We start from the raw sequence: 23,800 nt of genomic DNA on the forward strand, positions 1-23,800 counted from the left end.
CAGGCGATCTGCTTCTCTTTTTAAATTGTTCTGTTGGTTTTGTAAACCTATGACAGAATTAGACATCAAAACAACATCGTCAGCGAAAAGTAGCAAGAATATCTCCGTCGCACCAGGTATCAACTGTATACCATGTCTTCCCTTACAGGACACTTCTGTTGCCAGTTCATTAATAAAGAAGGAGAACATCAAAGGGCTCAATAAACATCCTTGTTTCACCCCTCTTGGGCATTCAAAATAATCAGAATAATTACATCGGTCACGCACACATGCTTTCACTGATGTGTAAACGGCTGTTAGGGCCTTATACATTTTCCCGTTTACACCACTTTTCCTCAAAACCTCCCATAATGCATTCCTGTTCACAGAGTCAAATGCCTTCTTAAAATCTACAAAGCTATAATCAGTTTACTATTATTTAATAAATGCTTCTGAACAATGCCATATAACGAAAAAATATGATCAACAGTACTGTAACTTGACCTGAAGCCGGCTTGTTCTTTAATTATTGTTTCCTCTTTCTCAGCCCACTTCGTCAATCTCTTGTTGAGAATGTGTGTATAAACCTTGCTTACAAAGGCTATGCCACGGTAATTATCCGGTACATTCACGTCTCCTTTCTTATGAATTGGTATGATAATTGATCTTGACCACTCTTCAGGAAATGTTCCCGTGTCAAACAACATGTTGAACAGATCAACAAGAAAGTCCAATACTGTGTCATTGGCATGCTTCAACATTTGGCTCACAATCATATCTGGCCCAGCACTCTTTCCTACTTTTAAATTACGGATACTGTCAATCACTTCTTGCTTTGAAATGTTTTCGCTAAATAATTCATCAACTACTTCCTCCTCAACTTCATCGGTATCCTTTTCAACTCCAGACACAAAATCAACGGTGTTAAAAACCTCATAAAAATGTTCGTACCACTGTTCACTTGAGATGCCATGGAAGATTGCTTTCTTTGCGTTCAATGACCGAATAGTTTGCCAAAACACTTTTGGGTCTTTTATGGAATTTTTCAACTTGGCAAGTCTTTCTAAATCAAAATCAAGTTTCTTTCTATACAACAATTCCTTGTACTCTTTGCATTCCTGTACATATTCTTCCCTGCATACCTCATAATTTTGCTTGTTAGCTCTCTGAGCCCGTTTCAGGAACCGTTTTACGACGGCTTTCTTGCGCAGACAATCTTTGTCAAACATACACGCAGCCGCACAATGGGAGAAAAAGAGAGAGAGAGAGAGAGAGAGAGAGAGAGAGAGAGAGAGAGAGAGAGCGAGAGCGAGAGAGAGAGATCGACCACACACACACACACACACACACACACACACACACACACACACGTACGTACGCACACACACACACTTAACTTGCTATTGCCGATTTCGCGTAATGAGCAACTTGCCCACTACGCGTAATCGGCTGCTCATTCCGCGTAATCGGCTGCCGAATTCGCGAAATAGGCAGATTTTAGAGGCGTTTACGCGATTTCGGCAAAACGCTGCCGATTTCACGTATTGGGCAGCGTTTTGCCGATTACGCGAAATGGGCAAAAATGTTGCCCATTACGCGGAATCGGCAATTACGTGAATTCGGCACGACATGTACACCAATGGTTTTCACAAAGTGCGATTTTTATTATTAATAAAGAAATAAACATACTTTTACATCATTGCAACATCCAATTTGGCTTTGAGGAAATGCTATTTCCGTCCTTCGCTTTCTAAGCAGTCAAAAAAGATATACGATTCAGCAGAATTAGGTCGTGCCAATGGATGTCTGTAGACTTAGTAATTTTACAATGATGTTTTGTTGAACATTTTGTAACAAGAGCGGACATCACATGCAACAGGTTAACGAGATGCCCCATGGATAACCGAGGGAATTAAAAAGTTGATAAGGAAAAAACAAATAATACACAGTTTAGCTAAACGTTTAGATTCTATGTGGTGTTGGGCGTTATTCAGACGCATTCGAAACATTTTAGTAGACAAAATTCGTAAAAGAAAAGAAGAATATGATATTGAATTGGATGATAGAATAAATTCGCAAATACATTTTGGTAACAAAGATTTGTGGAAGTTAGTAAATAAATTCATGACCAAGAAAGGCCTATCACAGTCAGAAATTCCACCAATTGACAATAACGGAATTATTTGTTATTCTGATGAGGAGAAAGCAGAAGTATTTAATACATTTTTTGTTAACCAATCTTGTGTTGATGATGAAGATGATCCTTTTCCAACCCTGTCAGAGCACCCAGGATCCGCTCCTCCACTTATTATTACTACTGACATGGTTTCTGGAATTATTAAATCCCTTGACCAAAACAAGGCAGTTGGTCCCGATCTTGTTCATAACAAGATTCTTAAAGCAGCCGTAGACGTTGTCTCTGATCCACTTTCAAAACTGTTTAGTAGATCATTAGCCGAAGGTAAATTTCCAAAGGCTTGGAAAGTGGCACATGTTACCCCAGTTTACAAGAAGGGCGAGACGTCACTATGCACAAATTATCGCCCAATATCCTTATTAAGCTGTATCGGTAAAGTAATGGAAAAATGTATTCAAACTCATATGTTTACGTATTTGACAGATCATAATTTATTGACAGTATCTCAGTCAGGCTTTATTCCAGGTGACTCAACTGTCTTTCAACTTCTTGGTATATATGACGATTTGTGTCAATCTTTGGACAAGCAATGTACATCACAAGCAATATTTTTTGATATTTCCAAAGCGTTCGATAGAGTATGGCATCGTGGTCTGATTTATAAATTATACGCAATAGGTATAAGAGATATGTTATTAGAATGGATTAAAGATTATTTGTCTGATAGAACTCAAGCTGTAGTTATAAAAGGTTGCATGTCAAATTACCGCTGTGTTCATTCTGGTGTCCCTCAAGGGTCAGTCTTGGGGCCACTTCTGTTTCTTGTTTATATTAATGACATTGTTGTTGATATTATATCAATAATTAAATTACCGTAAAATCCCTAGCATAAGCCCACCATCTAGCAAACGCCCACCCCCCACTTTGGGCCAAAAGTTGTGCACAGGGGTAACTACCTAGCAAACGCCCACCCTGCTTTTTTCAAAGAGACTATAGGCTCACTTTCACTAGGATTTGTGCAGACTGTTCTAAAAGTCATCTTTTTTCCCCTTCTTTACCTTTTCGTGTTTCTTTCCTTTTTTCTTATTCTTTGTCCCCTCTCCTCACTCCCACCCATCGTTCATGTTTTTTCGAGTTTCTCTTCTCTTTTTTTTCTTAAGTTTGTGGGTTTTTCTTTCTCAGAAAGATTGGGCCTTTTGAAGACAAAATCCAAGTTCAGTTAACGTTTCATTTCCAAAGACGATCGTGTAATTTCTTCCCTGTACAGAAAGAAAGGGCTTCATTGGTGTTGACATTTCGACATTTCATCAAGTTTCTTTTTCCCGGAATTGTGTTGTTATTGTTTGTCCTTGCAAAGGTCTGGCGATTTTTTTTTTACTTTATAAATTTATATGAATGACTATGCTCGGGTTGTTTTCAGAAGAGCCAGTCCTTTTCTCTCTCTCTGTCTCTCTGTCTCTCTGTCTCTGTCTCTCTCTCTCTCTCTCTCTCTCTCTCTCTCTCTCTCTCTCTCTCTCTCTCTCTCTCTCTCTCTCTCTCTCTCACATGGCACGTTGTAAGATTAGGCCTTTGGCTTAAAATGTTTACCCTTTATGTCAATAAAATGTTCTAAGTCTCTCTCTCTCTCTCTCTCTCTCTCTCTCTCTCTCTCTCTCTCTCTCTCTCTCTCTCATGGCACGTTGTAAGATTAGGCCCTTGGCTTAAAATGTTTACCCTTTATGTCAATAAAATGTTCTAAGTCTAAGTCTCTCTCTCTCTCTCTCTTTCTCTCTCTCTCTCTCTCTCTCTCATGGTTGACCTTCTTTGCCTCAAAGTCCTTTTTCTTTCTTTTTTCCTTCACTTCTACTCACACGACCTAACTTACATGCTTTCGAGGTTTGTATTCACTCAATTACACGGTTGAGCACAAAACTTACTTTGTGCAAAGGGGTCTATCCCTAACAAACGCCCACCCCCCAATTTTGCCCTAAATCTGTGCACAGGGGGGGTGGGCTTATGCTAGGGATTTTACGGTATTTGCCGACGACACGAGTATGTACGTGTCCCTCGATAATACACTTGAACGCACTGAAATTTTGATTTCTGATGCACAACAGATAATGCAATGGGCAAAAAATTGGAAAGTTAATTTTAATCAGTCCAAAACTGAATTATTGACTGTCTCTACTAGAAGACAACCGGAAACATTGCCGCTAAAATTTGGCGAAGAGATATTAATTGAAACCACTGTTCATAAACATTTGGGCGTGTATCTGCAAAATGACTGTAAATGGAATCATCATGTACACTCTATAGTTGTTAAAGCTCGTATTTTAGTTGCATGTTTGCGTTCCTATAAATATCGGCTCAGTCGCAAGGCACTAGAAATGATGTATAAGGCTTTTATTCTTCCTCATTTTGACTATGCAGATGTAATATGGGATAATTGCAATGCAATGTTGGCAGTTGAACTTGAAAAAATGCACCTAGATGCTATTAGAACTATTATCGGAGCTGTTCGTGGAACAAGCCATCAAAAACTTTACAATGAGTCAGGTTTTACAACACTGCAAGAACGGCGCAGAAAACATAAATTGATCGTTTATTTTAAATTAGTTAATGGTCTAGCGCCAGTGTACTTACTTGATTACTTACCATCTCTCATTTCAGCAGTAAATCCGTACCACCGACGCAAACCATATGATAGGCAAATGTTTCGATGTAGAACTGAATTATATAAGCATTCCTTTTTTCCTTCTGCAACATCTTTATGGAATGAATTACCTGATCATATAAAACAAACGAATTCAATTGGTTGTTTTAAAAGATTTTTGTCCAGAGATGACCCTCTAATTCCCCCGTATGTCTACTCTAAAGTTCGAAAAGCAGAAATCATTCATTGTAAATTAAGATTAGAGATAAGCGATTTAAATGCAGATATGTTTAAAATACATTTGACAAATGATGTTTTCTGCAGGTGTGGTTTTCATGTTGAAAATTGTGAACACTTTTTATTTGACTGTCCATTGTACACGAATGTTAGAGCAACCACTATTGATACTCTACCAGATAATAATAATATTACTGTTTTGTGTGCTATGTACGGTAATAGTGACAAGTCCTTGGCTGAAAACACAGCGCTGTTTTATCAGATTCAGAAATTTATATTAGACAGCAAACGTTTTTGTTAACACCATATGTTTAGTCATTTTGTTACTAGAGCATTGAATTGATCTATAGTGGATGCAATCTCTCTCTCTCTCTCTCTCTCTCTCTCTCTCTCTCTCTCTCTCTCTCTCTCTCTCTCTCTCTCTCTCTCTCTCTCTCTCTCTCTCTCCCTGTATCTGATTGTCCTCTGTGTCTCTATGTGTGTGTGTATGTGTGTGTGTGTGTGTGTGTGTGTGTGTGTGTTTTTGTGTGTGTGTGCACGTGTGTGTGTGCACGTGTGTGTGTGTGAGTGTGCGTTGTGTGTGTGTGAGATTTCCGTACCACTGTTGCTATAGTTATCGTTGTTGTTGTTTTTGTTTTCATTTGTTTAAATATCATGCATTTACAATATTGTCCGCCACATTACTCGTTTGTTTCTAAGAGCACATTTATAAGTTTATCTTGTTGTGCTCCCTTAATTACAATTTTCAATTACGGCTTTGTATTTATGCAACTGAATAAAACTGTTTAAACCAACAGGTTAAACACACTTTTTACATGAAGAAACGGAGACGGATATCTGAAACGATATATGTACATGCGTAAGAGGTGGTTGTGTGAGTGTGAGTGTGAGCGTGTGCGTGTGTGTGTGTGTGTGTGTGTGTGTGTGTGTGTGAGCGTGTGTGTGTGTGTGTGTGTGTGTGTGTGTGTGTGTGTGTGTGTGTGTGTGTGTGTGTGTGTGTGTGTGTGTGTATGTGTATGTGTGTGTGTGTGTGTGTGTGTATGTGTGTGTGTGTGTGTGTGTGTATGTGTGTGTGTGTGTGTGTGTGTGTATGTGTATGTGTGTGTGTGTGAGGGTTCCTCTCTCTCTCTATTTCTCTTTCTTATTGTTGTTGGAGACAAACCAGACTTACTTTTGAATGTTTCAGATCTAACACAGTTTGGATTCAGCTTGAAGGCTTGAAAACTGTCAGGCGCACCTTATAAGATCGGGGCAGGCTTTTACATAAAATAAGAACATCCCTCCACTCTGTCACATACCAAAGAAACAAACAGTCTAAATGCTACCTGTGCACAGGAGTAATTGTTTTGATGAATGAAGTGTTTAAATGCAACAAGTAACATTTGAAATGTAGTCACAAAAACAATTAAACTCACCGCGAAAAGCAGCCAGGGTGCTGTGTTTTGGCATGAGACAAATTGAAGGAATGGTCTTACCCCGAGTAAAAGCCTGGTCAGATCTAAAATGATAAGCCAAACTGTTTTGATGAGATCATTAGTGTGCCTGTAAGACGGTAAATTGTACTGAAAACACTATTTCAGGGCTGGTTTTGTTTTCGGAGAGGAGTGATATATAGCTAAAACAACTTGAGTAGACTTTTGGCGTCTTTGGTGTTGGTTTCTTCTCTGTTGTTCTAAGAACGTGTGTCTGATGACACGCCCCTTTAGCTTCGACCCTTTCTAATTATGTACACTCGTGTAAATGTGCCACAGAAAAAAAACATGAAAACTGTCATCACTCACAGTATTATTTGCTATCCACTGATTTTCAAAGAACTGCTTCTGCACACACTGACTGCATGACGATTATTAAATAACTTGATTCACACCTTTGTGTGTATATTATATATTGTAAACCTTCACGTCAACTTACTTACAAAGAAACAAAACTGGAAAAAAATCAAAATAAACTGGCTGTGGTGTGATAGTAGCGCTGAAACACGACATCACTTGAATCATTTGCAGCAAAGTTGTTGTCATTTTATCTCATTTAATTAACAATTATGGTACCTCTGATCATTTGCATTCGGCAGGTGTGCTTCCAATAAGCACATTGCTAAACGGGAAAAAGGAGTAAAAGAATGAGGGAAAATTTGTATTCGTCCCAAAGAAGTTTCCCCTAATAACTCACAATCCAAACATGAGTTTTTTTGGGATAAAATGTCGACAACCATTAGTGAAATACTGATTTCCCGAGATCAGCTTTTAGCACACCTTCCAAAGCACCAGTGCAGTCAAGATTAAGAAGGTGTGTATGTTTGTGACGTCACACGTAAACGTGCAAATTATAGGGGAAGGGCTCCTAATATGGACCACCTTTCGTTCTGACAAACTGACGGTGCTAGAGCGCTCAGAACATTTTGCTCAGTTTCATTCGCTGCGTGTATCCTCTCTTAATATGTAGAACAATTTGCGGACGCACAACGCACAAAACCGTTAGGTTTTGTTCTCTTTTTTTGCTTTTGTTCTTCGTGCACTCTAAATTTGACGCTTAAAATGTACTAATTTTTCTCCAAAGACAAAGCTAGAAACACACAAAAATTGCATTATAGGACAGCTAAGGCTGTATTCGCTACACTGTAGCAGTGTTGGCCCCAAGTTTCTGTCACAAACAAAAAATTATAGTAAAACCTCGAAGTATTTCTGTGTCCCCTAATATGAACCACCTTCAACAAATAAAAGAAAAGGTAAAAGACGGTTTCAGTTATTCATTAAGAATCTTACTAAAAATGACCTATAACTAGCCCTCGAGATTTATAAAAAAAATGATACAGTCTTATTTACGTGAAAGTTGATAATTTCGATTATTTTCTCTCTGTTTTTGATTTTTTTTTTTAAAGTTTCCTCTTGTGTTTTAAATAAAGTTCTTCTCAAACCCAAACCTGTAAATCTGAAGCATATTTCAATTAGTCTGACTTGCATACTAAGTTGCAAGTTGTATCATGTTATTTTGAAGTAAACGGGGCTTTTTACAGTGATTCTCAAAGGTCTCATCACTGGTCCATATTACGCGACCAGGCCCCTAATATGGACCAGTTGTGAATTTTTTCTGTATTTGATTTTTAGTGAATGACTGAAAAAGCTAATTCTCTCTAATTAGTCGTCAAGATTTACGAAAGAGAGACAACTACCAAACACAAAATGAAACTGCTTTGCAAGAGAAAAATCTAGTTAGCAGCGTGAAACAAAAAGTGGTCCATATTAGGGTACCTTCCCCTATTAGGATGCACTATAACATGTTTTACTTACTTCCAATTAAAACTGTATAGTTGTATTTTATGCCTTGCATATTTTCAAATGATTTGAATGAAACACCCAAAGCGGCGACTTTGCAGATAACGATATTTTGAAGAAACAAAAGTACGTCATCACTACATAAACACGAACAACGTGACGTCATTTTAATTGACGTCAAAATATGTATGATTACCTTACCTTTCCAATGATATGCCGTTGAAGAATGTTAGACAAGCGGTTCAACTTCTATGTCCGTTTAATGAACCCAACCCTCTAAACAGGAATAGTAAGCACAAAGAAGGAAAATACGCACACAAAACCACGTTTTTCTCAAAAGCGGTATAACGAATAGCCCCAGGACTCTAGATTTAGAATTATATTGTTAAAATCTGTCCAAAAAGTGGGGTTGCAACCCCAACCCCGTCGGGTTGACCCAAGTGGTCTCTGGCCGACAGACTATCTGTTTGTAGTGGGGTGTTTTTGTTTACTTAGTCACAACTGTCTTTTACGAAATTAATTCTTAAAAATATTTGCACTTTGCACAGAACGCAACCATGTTGGTGTGTGTCCGCATCACAGACAATGTCAACGTGTGAAAAAAGCGCGCACTGATCGATGGTGATTTACACATTCTCACGTTCATAATTTATGATAACAAATTACTGTCTTTTTAACTGTCGTACACTCCAGCAAAATAGGTCACCACCTTGTCTTATCTCCAAATATGGCTGTCACAGGTCACCTATTTTGTATTTCTATCGTTAATAAGGACACCAAGTGTCTGCACAAATTGGAAAGCACCATGCATTATTTCAATCAAAAGTGTAGTATCGGCCTTGTGTCTCAGTCTTAACGACAATATAACGAGTCTCTGTTTTTCGGTCTGTGTCTGCCATATCTCCCGATTCCTCGATTAAACATGACGAAGCTGTCCGCTTCTAGTGTCCTTTGAATATTTCGAAGCATAGGGGAAGGGCTCCTCATATGGACTAGTGTTTGTTTCACGCTGATAACTAGCTTGTTTTCTTGCGAAAAAAGTTTCATTTTGTGTTTAGTATTCCTTAAATGTTAGGCCTAATTAGATTGAATAATCATTGATAGACATTCATTAAAAATTGAATACAGAAAAAAAATCACAAATGGTCCAAATTAGGAGCTTGGGCGTCCAATATGGACCAGTAAGGAGGCCTTCACGATTCACTGTAAAAAGCCCCCTATACTTCAACATAACATGATACAACTTAGTGTGTAAGTCAAAATATGCTTTAGATTTATCTGTTTCGGGTTGATGAGAACATTGGTTGAAGCACTCCAGGACACTAAAGAAGTTTATCAAAAACAGAGTAAAAATAAGTGAAATTATCAACTACTAAGAAAAGAAGACTATGTCATTTTTGGGGGGAAATGTCGAGGGCTAGTTATGGGTTATGATTAGCAAGCCTCTTAATGAATCAATGAAAATAGCCTTTAGCTTTTATTTCTTTGACTTGTTCAAGGTGGTCCATATTAGGCAGCACACGCGTACTTTGAGATTTTGTTTTATTTTTGTTTGCTGTAGAAACGCGAAGTTAACACAGCTAAAATGTAACAAATACGGTCTTAGCTGTCATATAGAGCAGTGTTTGGGTGATAACAGCTTTGGCTGTGGACAGAAATGAGTCCGTTTTAGGCGGTAAATTTAGAGGGAACGCTGCCAAAAGTGAAAAAAAGAGAAAAAGCCTAACGGTTTTGACGTTTGTGTTTCTGCAACTGTTTTGACATGTTCAAGTTATCCAGAGTGGGTGAATACAGCGAATGAATTTGTTTTGAGCGCTCTAGCAAGATATTTATTTAGTCAACTTGTTGCATTGACTGAACGTTAAGTGCATCTCCATCCCCATTGGAAAGTTTGTCATCAGTATCCCACAACAAAGAATATGTTCAAAACGTGCATTCAAGCATGGCATGAGAAACACGTTCCTAGTATGATTCCAGCATTGTCAAAGCACGAGCCTTATTTCGCCTGGTCCCTGTTTCAGTCTCTGTGTCGATGATAGGAGCTACCACACAAAGGTCGCTCATGTTCAAGCTGTAGGGGAGGAAGGAACGTGTCCATAACCTAATTCATCAACACAAATAAACCACAATTTCGGCATGTACTACAATGCAGAACCGAATCTCTGCACTCTTTTATTTTCAGACGTATTACATCAGTCTTCTCATAATGGCGAAAAATAGAATGGTTGTCAGTTTCCCAAACACTTACTACTTTGCTGTTTGAACATCTCTCTGCACGGCAGCCAGCATCGCACCTCGTCAGCGTGGATCGGCAGTCACAGTCGTTGGTGTTGCACTCTGACTCCGTGTTGCACTTACAGCACTGTAAGAAGACAAATGCTGGGATCACGTGACATGCTTTGGTGAGGAGGATGGCAACAGGGATTCTTCACTTGACACAGTTATAGACGGAACAAAAAGTGCAATGCAAACATCAAGCAGTCAGTTTGACTAATATGATTATCAACACCATTACCAAACGGGGCAGAGCGCTAATGAACATATCTCAGACAGAAAGGGACGTACGCGCTCAAAACACAGACGACGACAAGAGTAGTTAACAAGGAAAGCAAAAGCTGTACGACTTCCCTTTGTCCTGTCTCATTACAGTGGGACTCCCGTGTTAAGACCCCCGAGTTTCTGTTTTGTAACTACTGTAATGTTACAATCAATCAATCAATCAATATGAGGCTTATATCGCGCGTATTCCGTGGGTACAGTTCTAAGCGCAGGGATTTTTTTTGATTTTTTTTATGCAATTTATATCGCGCACATATTCAAGGCGCAGGGATTTATTTATGCCGTGTGAGATGGAATTTTTTTTCACAATACATCACGCATTCACATCGGCCAGCAGATCGCAATCATTTTGGCGCATATCCTACTTTTCACAGAAAATTGCTAACGCCCTGACCCAGGGTCGAACTCGCAACCTCTCGCTTCCGAGCGCAAGTGCGTTACCACTCGGCCACCCAGTCCACAGTTTAAACTCCTTCTTTTGTTTAGATGTGATTTTCTGACATTTTTGAGGTTTTTCAAAGCTCCACTGTATATGAATGTTCGTAGTGTTTTTGGTTTTCGTCTACACACTCCATTTTTTGCTGTGTCTAGAAATTACTAAAATACAATGATGCATATAAACATGCTTTCAGGTTCACATCTTACAATCTCTCCTTTCATCCAAGACTAAATTCTAAGAGGAGGGGGTGATGATGTTTATACCTACCTGTATATGACGTTTATATAGGTAGGTATAAGCTTTATCCCCTTCATTAGAATTTACTTTTGAATGAAAGGAGTGATTGTAAGAAAAGAGGTAGCCTTAAACCTCTATCCTTATAAAATAAAGTTCCATCATCATCTCTCTCTCTCCCCCCCCCCCTCCTCCTCTGTCTCCGTTTCTGTCTCTGTTTCTGTCTCTGTCACTCTCTTTGTCTCTCTCTTTCTCTCTCACTCTCTCTCAACCCAACTCTCTTTCTCTCTCACTCTCTCTCTCTCTCTCACTCTCTCTATCTCTCTTTCTCTCTCACTCTCTCTCACTCTCTCTCTCACTCTCTCTCACTCTCTCTCTCTCTCTCTCTCTCTCTCTTTCTTTCTCTCTCTCTCTGAACTGATATGGATCTATCAACTTAGTCCCATCAATTCCACGTATAGACCTTTAAAGACCAGTCTTGCATTTTTGGGTACATCAGTTTGGAACTCACTGCCGTCATCTTTTAAGAACTTGAAGTTAATCAAATGTTTTTAAAAAAATGTGTTAAAAAATACTTGATTACTGAGTACATTAACGTGTATTATTATCATCTTTTTCTTTTTCTGTTTTGTATTGTGTATTTGTGCGTCTCAGTGACAGATTGTAAGAAAAAGCCCAGACTTAATCCTTGTTATATAAAGTTCAGTTGCCCCCCGCGGGTTAGGGGAAGAATTTACCGATGCTCCCCAGCATGTCGTAAGAGGCGACTAACGGATTCTGTTTCTCCTTTTACCCTTGTTAAATGTTTCTTGTATAGAATATAGTCAATGTTTGTACAGATTTTAGTCAAGCAGTATGTAAGAAATGTTAAGTCCTTTGTACTGGAAACTTGCATTCCAGGGCCGGACTACCAGGGGGGTTATGGGGGTTGCGCAACCCCCCCCCCCCTAGCCTAAACATGTACCTTACTTATTTAATTTTTTTTTATTATTGCTTATTTTATGCCGTTTCATGCAAGGAGCGACCATTTTCCTATCTCAGAATATGACCTACCCGTCAGCTTCAGGGGGCTTCGCCCCCTGACCCCCACAACGAGGGGGGGGGGGGTTCTAGGGTTTCCGGACCCCCCCCCCAGCCAAAAAATAAAAATATTGAATGAGGTATGCATTTCTTTATTTTACATTGAGTTTCAATTTTTGGGGTATTAATCAGTGACAAAATCTGCTGCCTGAAACTGGTAATGATCATCCTCAGAATGCACCAGATTGCACCATTTTGCATCCTTTTTTCAAAATTTTCCGGGGGGGCATGCCCCCGGACCCCCCCTAGCAAGCTAGGCGCTTCGCGCCGTCGGCTCGGCGCTTCGCGCCTTCACACCCATATCTTCACAATATACTTTTGAAAAAAACAGTCATAAAATGAACTGATCCGCCCCTGCCGCCAGGGGGGATGTCCCCCTGGGCCACCACTCGCAACCCCCCCCCCCTCCTCTTCGCCTAGTCCGGCCCTGCATTCTCCCAGTAAGGTCATATATTGTACTACGTTGCAAGCCCCTGGAGCAATTTTTTTATTAGTGCTTTTGTGAACAAGAAACAATTAACAAGTGGCTCTATCCTATCTCCCCCCTTTCCCCGTCGCGATATAACCTTGAACGGTTAAAAACGACGTTAAACACCAAATAAAGAAAGAAAGAAAGAAAGTTCAGTTCAGTTCAGTTCAGTTCTCTCTCTCTCTTTCTTTCTCTTTGTGTCTCTCTCTCTCTCTCTCTCTCTCTCTCTCTCTCTCTCTCTCTCTCTCTCTCTCTCTCTCTCTCTCTCTCTCTCTCACACAGGCCTTCCTTGACCCCTGTCCAGTATCATATTTGCATCTAGTGCGTGGTCAAAAGAATCAAAACTTACCATATTTTTACATTTGTCATGAAGGCGCTTTCCATTCGTAATCCGTAATCCGTAAACGAAACAGGGCGATACTCCCTTAAGCTACTCTTACACTGTGCCGAATTGCCATTGCGAATAGAATGTTCCAATAATTCACAATGATCGGGACATGGTCGCAAGACATTCGTATATGTTCTTAACCATTCGCCACCATTCGTCTCTTGTTTTGAATATAGCAACATGTTTCTAATATTCGCAAATAAGTCATATTCTTAACATTTTTGCAACGTACTTGTAAGATTTCGCAAGACATTCGTAATCATCACAACGTATTCGTAACGCTCGCAAGGCATTCGCAACCACTCGTTATGCCTGTCTCACACTGTGCCGAATATCCTTGCGAACATTCGTAATCATCGCAATGTATTCGTCAGGCTCGCAAGGCATTCGCAAACATTCGTTATGCCTGTCTTACACTGTGCCGAATATCCTTGCGAATATTGATTCGTATGCATTCGCAATGATCAGTAGACATTCGCAAGCACTCGCAACCATTCGTAAGACATTCGCAAGGATTCGTAAGGCTTGGAATGGTCAATATGTTTCCTGTCCATTAGTCTCTTTTTTTGGCCAAATACAACATGTTCATATATACACATTTCTTGCGAATGTCTTACGAATAGTTGCGAGTGCTTGCGAATGTGTACCGATCATTGCGAACGCCTTGCGAGCGCTACGAATACCTTTACGATGATTACGAATGGCTTGCGAATACTGAAGAATATGCATTCCTTGCGAATATTAGGAGCATGTTGCTAATATTCGCAACAAGAGACGAATGGTGGCGAATGGTTAAGAACATTTACGAATGTCTTGCGACCATGTCCCGATCATTACGAATTATTGGTGAATTCTATTCGCAAGGGAAATTCGGCACAGTGTAAGAGCAGTATTACGAACAATGCGAATTGCATAATCGCTTTATTCGTAAAATGTTTGCAAGCACTCGCAACACTCGCAGGGCCACTCGCAACGTTCGTAATACATCCGCAAGACATTCGTATATGGATTTGTATGCATTCGCAATGATCGGTAAGGCTTCGAATATTCAATATTTTTTCCTGTCCATTCCTCTCTTTTTTTGCCGAATACAACATGTTCATATTCGCAAGGATATTCGGCACAGTGTAAGACAGGCCTTACAAAGCATACACGCGCTCGTAAACATACACTCACAGACACACACCATTCATATGACCACACGCAAACACAAACACACATGTACGCGCAAGTGTGTGAAAAGCACACCGGAATTATTGGAATAGGATTATATATATAATGAGTAGGATGTTCTTGTTTTTGTTTACTATGTGCATTTGTATGCTGGTGCTTGAGATGTGCTCATCTCCATGAAAAGGGCCTAAGGCCTACTCATTAATACATTCAGACTCAGATTCAGACTCAGACTCTCTCTCTCTCTATCTCTCTCTCTCTCTATCTCTCTCTCGCTCTCTCTCTCTCTCTCTCTCTCTCTCTCTCTCTCTCTCAACAAGTGTCCAAGTTGGAGAGACGAGGAATTTGCTGATCTTGTTGAGTGCATAAAAACAATATATTCGTGTGTCAAAAAACAAACAAACAATGATGTCTTGAAAACATGTATAAAGCATTTATCTGAAATGGCAGTACCTGTGACATCTTTGTCGAAAACAGGTAGGGTTGTTGTTCATGATATCCCTGAGGCTCATGAAATAGACCAAGAAGCAGAAGAAGAAACTGCCATTGAAAATGCCATTAGACTTGCGCCTATGCCAATAGCTGGAGATGAAACACCAAACACGAACAAAGAAAAGATTGCCCTATTGACCGTTTCAATGAAACGACGGGAAATATTGAGAAAAAGAAAAATAACATGCCTGTCTGTTAAAAAATGTCATACCAAACTGAAACGCAATGACAAGAAAATGGGTATGCTCAACAAAAATGTCAACAGGTTAAATGAGATGTGTGAGGATGCTCCCAAATGTATGTTGTCATTTTGTGAAAATATGAAAACACAAATCAAGCATGAACTAAAACAGCACATGAAAAGCAAAATGGATGACTTAAATGAAAAAATCTCCTTGTTGGACACAAAAGTTACTGAACTTCAAAAGCAGAATAGTGACTTAAAATCACACATTGGTGATCTGAAAAAGCAACTGAAAACTAACTCTGATGCTCATCATGAATTAGATTCAGCTGTGAGCACTACTACAGTGAAACCTAGCGCCTCTGACAAGCCAGCTTCCAACGCTGAACCAGATCTTTCCGTTTTGGAAATATCTCGTACAAAGTCAAAATTGTCAAAACAGGATGTCAAGATGCCTAAGATGGAATCATCCTTCACATCGATCAGTGATACTTCCCCATCTTTGAGTGATGCCAGCTTGCCAGAAAGGGATTTATGCTCACTCTCTTGCAATGTGAACATTTCAACCTCAAATCGATTCTCTATTCTTGATGAAGGTTTGTCGGTTGATCAACAAACTCCATGTATGTATGATCGGGAAAAATCAAAACCACCCCCAAAACAGAAACAGACCAATGAAAATGTGCACAAGCCAAAACCCACCTCAACTCCAAAGCTTAACATCAGAGAACAGAGGGTCAAACCTGGAACTACTCATGTCATTATCGGTGACTCAACTATAAAACATGTAAACTCAGATCTTATGTTCTCAAAAACATCAACACAAAAGATAAGTGTATCAGGTCTAACAGTTGAAGATCTCCTGCATTGGCTCCAGAATATTCCAAAATGCAAAGACGTACAGTGTGTAATCACCCATGTTGGTATTAACACTTGTTTCAGAAACATAGTAACAGAGGACTCGTGGAGGAGCCTCATCAAACTACTGAAATCTGTATTTCCAGGAGCAAAGCTTCAATTCTCTTCAATTCTTCCCCCTTGTGGCAACCATCCACTGAAAAGAACAATAACTGCCTCAAACTCTGCGCTACAGTCTGTGTGCAATGTGGAACAGTTGCTTCTCATCGATCATGCTCCGATCTTCACCACTGAGAACGGAGCTCCAAGGAAAGCTCTCTATGATGATCCTTTGCATCCGAGTATGCAAGGAACAAAAAGACTTGCATGCAACATAAAATACAACAGACCTTTTGAAAACAATTCATCTGAAAGAAAGAACTATCCGCAATCTACACAAACAACTCGGGTAACATTACTTCAAACTCCTCAGAAAGAAACATGTGAAATGCAACCATTGAAATCTTCATTTCAAAAAACATTTTCATCACAACAACTTCCACCATCACCATCTCACCCATCGCCACCTTATCACTGGTGTAAAGAAAACGAACATGCTATGAGACATATTCCTTCAATGTACCGCAATCCTCCATACATGCGGTACAACCCATATATTGACACATGTTTTCTTGGGCAAAAACCTATGTACTATCCCTACATCAGCATGCAACAAGGTCAACATGTGTTTGAAACTCTAGTTTGAATATTTGTTGCTCACGGCCAATCTTCTAACGGATTTTTGTATTATTGACATATAACTTAACTATAATTCAGTGATTGAAATTCTTTGAGAGAAGAAAAAGGACTTCATCACCACTTAAAGCTATTTCATATTGTGACATTGTTAACTAATCTAAAATTCAGTAATTGCAATTCTTTGAGAGAAGAAAAAGGACTTCATCATCAACTCAAAGCTATTGTATATTGTGACATTGTTAACTTAACTAAAATTCAGTGATTGCAATTCTTTGAGAGAAGAAAAAGGACTTCATCATCAACCCAAAGCTATTGCATATTGTGACATTGTTAACTTAACTAAAATTCAGTGATTGCAATTCTTTGAGAGAAGAAAAAGGACTTCATCACCAACTCAAAGCTATTGCATATTGTGACATTGTTGTTTATACTACAACATTAATTAATCTGTTATATTTGTATCTAGAATTTTATTTCACAGAGTCAACTTTGTGTGCAGACTCTCTTCGGTGTCCGAACCTTCCCCCCGTGTACACTACATTGGGTGTGCACGTTAAAGATCCCACGATTGACAAAAGGGTCTTTCCTGGCAAAATTGCTTAGGCACAGTTGATAATTGTCTACCTATACCCGTGTGACTTGGAATAATAGGCCGTGAAAGGTAAATATGCGCCGAAATGGCTGCAATCTACTGGCCGTATAAAATTTCATCTCACACGGCATCACTGCAGAGCGCCTAGAACTGTACCCACGGAATATGCGCGATAAAAGACTCATTGATTGATTGATTGATTGATAGAATTGTGTTTATGAACTATAATTGTTTATATTTCATTTGTACACATTTCAGCTTCCTCCATATTCCGTCATCGTAAATTTGTGTTAGGTTTCTAAACTAATCTTATGGCATCTTCAAATAATAATTGTCAAAATCATTGGCTTTTCAAAGAAGGACTCCATATCGGCCATTTAAACATTAACCATGCATATAACAAAATAACAGACATATTATCTTTACTTTCAAACAACGGTAACAACTTTCATATTTTTGGCTTTACGGAATCTCGACTATCTAACATCATACCTGATTCAGATATTTCCATTTCAGGTTATAATACATTACGAAGAGATTCTACAAAACACTTAGAAACTGGCTTGTTAGTTTATATTAACGAATCAATAATTTACAAGCGTCTTCAACATCTTGAAACACCTTGTTCAATGCATTTGGTTAGAAATAGGATTAAAAAGATCAGCACCAATCATTGTTGGTTTTTGCTACCGAAATCCAGCAGAAAAGGTTCACTGGTATGATGAATTCATGGATATGATGGATACAGTTTCAAATGAATCAAAAGAAATAATTCTTCTAGGAGATTTTAATATTGATCTTCTGAAACAAAATAAAACTTGGTTGGACACTATTAATCTATTAAATATACATCAAATGATCCAAAATCCAACAAGAGTTACTCCCAATTCTAAAACACTCATTGATCATATTTATGTTTCTGAAAAACGTCATATCAAAGAAACATGTGTACCCTTTTTTTCTGTCAGTGACCACTTTCCCATTTGTATCACTTGGTCTCGTAAAGGGGTTAAAATTCCAAGGGTTGGTCACAAAACTATTACATATCGTTCATTCTCTCATTTCAGTGAAAGTGCATTTCTTTCTGATCTCAAAAATAGCCCACTTTCAAATACTTACAATTTTACAAATCCTGACGAAGCTTTAGAGTTTTGGACATCTATTTTCATTATCATTTACAAAAAACATGCACCACCGAAAACACATCGAGTAAAGCAGACAGAAAAACCCAAATGGATCGACCAAGACATAGAAAATGCTGCAAATTACCGTGACTTCTTAAAACAACATGGTACCCACGAAGAGTACACACAACAAAGAAATAAAGTAAATTCCTTGAAACGAAAAAGTAAACAACATTATTTTCAACATCTCATTACATCTAAACAAGATTCAAAATCTATTTGGAAAGCAATTAACCAACTCACAAACAAAGAAACTTCAACAAAATCTTCACAAATAATTGACATTTCTGCAGATACACTCAATGACCATTTCTCAAAAATTGCTGATAAAGTAATTTCTTGTGATCGGACACAGTCAAATAATTTAGAACATTTAAAGGAATACTGCAATTCAAAACAGATACATTTTCAGCATACACTGCCACCAATGACTATACTGGATGTTTACTCTCATCTTCAGCATCTAAAACAAACCGGAACACGTGACATAGATGGTATGGATGCAAAAATTATAAAAATGGCAGCTCCAGTTATCACAGATACATTGACATTTATCTATAACCTTTGTATTGACAAAAGCTATTTTCCTAAACAATTCAAACAGGCTAAAGTGATTCCTCTCTTTAAATCAGGAGATACTACAAATCCTTCAAATAATAGACCAATATCAATTCTATCAATCCTTTAAAAGCCTCTTGAAAAACATATCAATAAACACATCCTTTCTCACTTTGAGAACAATAAATTGATCCATGATAATCAATCAGGTTTTAGGCAAAAACACTCATGTCAAACAGCGCTTATTAGTTTAGTAGACCAATGGCTGACAAACATTAATAATAATCAGTTCTGTGCTGCTCTATTTGTTGACTTTGCTAAAGCTTTTGACCTAATTGACCATAAACTCCTTATCAAAAAGCTTGAGATTTATGGAATTGCAACAGATTCCATAAACATTTTAACATCTTTCCTGTCAGACAGACAGCAAAGTACTTATCTGAAACAATCATACTCTTGTAAGCAAACAGTAAGATTTGGAGTACCACAAGGTTCTATTCTTGGTCCATTACTATTTTCTATATATATAAACGACCTACCTCTATTTGTAAAATGCATGTGTGAACTATTTGCAGATGATACTACAATTCATTCTAGTCACCAAGATCTTAATAAACTAGCAAATATCCTCCAAGAAAACATTGAACGATTACTTGAATGGTCAGAACTAAACCATATGTCACTGAATCCAAATAAAACTAAATGCATGCTACTTACCACGAGGCAAAAAAGACAAAATCTAACATCTAAATTTCCGACATTGCTAATACGAAATCAAGATATTACCGAAGTTGATAGCCATAAAGTCTTGGGAATAATTATTGACAATAACCTGTCTTGGTCAAAACATGTAGATACACTTTGTAAAAACACATCCAAGAAAATATTTCAGTTATCAAAAATCAAACACTTTCTAGACCTTCGCACAAGAAAACTGTTTTTTCAGGCACATATTCAGTCAGCTATTGACTATGCGTCCACAGTGTGGGACTCTGCAAGTGCAAATACTTTGAAACACTTGGGCAGTTTACATAGAAGAGCTGTTAAATTAATTATTTTAAAAAATACATCTCTTTCCATGACTGATTATAAACGATTGCAAATTCTTCCTATCAAAGATAGATTTGCATATAACAAGGGTGTGATGATGCATAGAATTATGTCAGGGAATGCCCCTACACTCATTGCCTCAAATTTCAAAATAAATCATTATAGAAAATGTAACAAATTAATTACACCAACTCCAAGAATTGACCTGTACAAGTCGAGTCTATCATATTCTGGAGCAATTATGTGGAACGCCATTCCAAATATAATTAAATTACGAATTCATGAAACATCATTCAAGGAATATTACATGCTGTTTCTTTTACAAAACTTATAAAAACTATTATCAAGCAGCTGGCAAAATATAACTGTACTCTCTGATTATATTGAAAAACATGATTATATATAATTCATGAAGGATTTATTTTTATTTGTTTTTATACAAACACATATTTCCCTGTTCCGTGTTATATATAATTTTCAAGCATTGCTAAAGAATCCTAATGCATCTTAAAATGTCTTATTGGTTGCTTGACATGTTAATTATGGTAAATATGTCATTTGTACTATTGTTAAACTTATGTTTTATTTCTTCTTGTTTGTTACCCCTCAATGGGCGAGGGCCGGATGAAAAGAAGCATTTATAGATTGCTTATTCTGTCACCCTCGTAAAATAAATTTCAATTCAATTCAATTCAATTCTCTCTCTCTCTCTCTCTCTCTCTCTCTCTCTCTCTCTCTCTCTCTCTCTCTCTCTCTCTCTCTCTCTCTCTCTCTCTCTCTCTCTCTCTCTCTCTCTCTTCCAATCTCTCTCTCATTCACTCTCTTTCGATAACACATGCAAATACACAGATTAATTCGCACGCACATAAATTACTACTAATAACATGTACTTACAAAGTATGATGTAAAAGGAGAGTCCACGGGTAAGAAAATACCTCGAAAGCTTAGTGTGAACTCTCTTAAAAGCGGGTTCCTCTGTGTCTTTGCACACCCACCCACACACACCCTCACACACACAATAATAATAAAAATAACACAGTAGTCACAATCTAAAAATAGAAACTGGAAGACATCATAACATCCAAAGAGAAAATCGTTTATGTATGGTATGTAACATTGTTGAAGATGAATATCATCTTCTGGATGAATGCGTAAAATTCCATGAAAGTAGAGAAAAGTTTAAAAAAGACGTGACTAATATTGATGTAGATTATATTAATTATAAACCAAGTGAAATATTTATGGACAAAGATGTTCAAATATGTCTCGGAAGGTTTGTCGCAGAATGCTTTAGAATTCATAGCAATGTGTCAATAACCTTTTTGGTTTGAGGACAATAAACATTTGTTCTTGTTCTTGTTCTTGTTCACACACACACACACACACACATACAGTCACACACACACAAACACACAAACACACACACACACACGCACACACACAATCACACACACACACACACACTCACTAACACACACACATGCGTGTGACTGGGTGGCCGAGTGGTAACGCACTTGCGCTCGGAATCGAGAGGTTGCGAGTTCGACCCTGGGTCAGGGCGTTAGCAATTTTCTTTCCCCTTTTCTAACCTAGGTGGTGGGTTCTAGTGTTAGTCTTTCGGATGAGACCAAAAACCGAGGTCCCTTCGTGTACACTACATTGGGGTATGCACGTTAAAGATCCCACGATTGACAAAAGGGTCTTTCTTGGCAAAATTGTATAGGCATAGATAAACATGTCCACCAAAATACCCGTGTGACTTGGAATAATAGGCCGTGAAAAGTAGGATATGCGCCGAAATGGCTGCGATCTGCTGGCCGATGTGAATGCGTGATGTATTGTGTAAACAAATTCCATCTCACACGGCATAAATAAATCCCTGCGCCTGAAATATGTGCGCGATATCAATTGCATAAAATAAAAATTTAAAAATTTAAAAAAATCCCTGCGCTTAGAACTGTACCCACGGAATACGCGCGATATAAGCCTCATATTGATTGATGACATGCGTGCGCGCACAGAAACACACACACCCACTAAAATGTACACACTAACACACATTCACACACGCAAGCACGCACACACACCCAGACACACAAGCTCGCACATATATACCCACACGCACAAACACACTCTCTCACTCACAAACACACCCACACACACACACACACACACACACACACACACACACACACACACACATCCGCCCAATACTGCTTGCACAACAGTCGCTGCCATCAAAACTCACCCGACGTTTACACCTCTTTGCCAGACAGCTGGTGCAGGTTGTGCCCTCTCTATAACATCGACAGGTGTCCGTGTTGCACTTTGAGTCCTCGTCACACTGGCAGCACTGTGAGAAAGGCAGACTTGTTAACTCGACTTGTAAAACTTGTAACCCGTGGATTGAATTCGGGACAAGTAACAGCGTCTTTCAGTGCACACAAGGATGCTCAAGTTTTTTTAAGAGAACGCGTGTGCGTGCGAGTTAATGTGTGCGTGCGCACATGTAAATATAAACATGTAAATTCTAAATGTATTTGTATCGACGACAGAAGTGAGAGGAAAGGTATGACGTGAAAAAACCACACACACACACACACTCACACACACTCACACTCACACACACACACACACACACACACACACACACACACACACACACACACACTCACGCACACACACGCACACACACACACACACACACACACAAGCACGCACATATATACACACACGCACAAACACCCACACACACACACACACACACACACACACACACACACACACACTTACATCGGCCTAATGCTGCTCCCACAACAGTCGCTGCCATCAAAACTCACCCGTTGTTTACAGCTCTTTGCCAGACAGCTGGTGCAGGGTGTGCCCTCTTCATAACATCGACAGGTGTCCGTGTTGCACTTTGAGTCCTCGTCACACTGGCAGCACTGTGAGAAAGGCAGACTTGTTAACTCGACTTGTAAAACTTGTAATGTCGACCAAATAAAGAAAGAAAGAAACAGTAAGCATAAGTGATACAGTGCAAGAGTGCGAGGCACTAGATCTAGATCTGTCTGTCTGTAGCCTACTTTTCACATTTAGTCAAGTTTTGACTAAATGTTTTAACATAGAGGGGGAATCGAGACGAGGGTCGTGGTGTATGTGTGTGTGTGCGTGCGTGTGTGTAGAGCGATTCAGACCAAACTACTGGACCGATCTTTATGAAATTTTCCATGAGAGTTCCTGGGATTGATATCCCCGAAGTTTTTTTCCGGTTTTTTGATAAATGTCTTTGATGACGTCATATCCGGTTTTTCGTGAAAGTTGAGGCGGCACTGTCACGCTCTCATTTTTTTACCAAATTGGTTGAAATTTTCGTCAAGTAGTCTTCGATGAAGCCCGGACTTCGGTATTGCATTTCAGCTTGGTGGCTTAAAAATTAATTAATGACTTTGGTCATTAAAAATCGGAAAATTGTAAAAAAAATATTGTTTTTATAAAACGATCCAAATTTACGATCATCTTATTTTCCATCATTTTCTGATTCC

The 23,800-nt window shown here is 38.7% G+C and overlaps 1 long non-coding RNA gene across 2 annotated transcripts in view; it reads right to left on the reverse strand.

Moving 5' to 3' along the window:
* LOC138951031 (uncharacterized) overlaps positions 1 to 23,800 on the reverse strand; it is a 79,676-nt gene that overhangs the window by 50,231 nt on the left and 5,645 nt on the right. For both annotated transcript variants that reach the window (XR_011450946.1, XR_011450945.1), the window contains exons 2-3: positions 23,096 to 23,200; positions 10,506 to 10,619 (exon numbers count right to left, since the gene is read on the reverse strand). This is a non-coding gene — a long non-coding RNA (uncharacterized lncRNA). The remainder of the gene's footprint in view (positions 1 to 10,505; positions 10,620 to 23,095; positions 23,201 to 23,800) is intronic.

The sequence above is a fragment of the Littorina saxatilis genome, linkage group LG16 (genome assembly GCF_037325665.1).
Source record: "Littorina saxatilis isolate snail1 linkage group LG16, US_GU_Lsax_2.0, whole genome shotgun sequence".
In the NCBI taxonomy this organism is placed as follows: Eukaryota; Metazoa; Mollusca; class Gastropoda; order Littorinimorpha; family Littorinidae; genus Littorina; species Littorina saxatilis.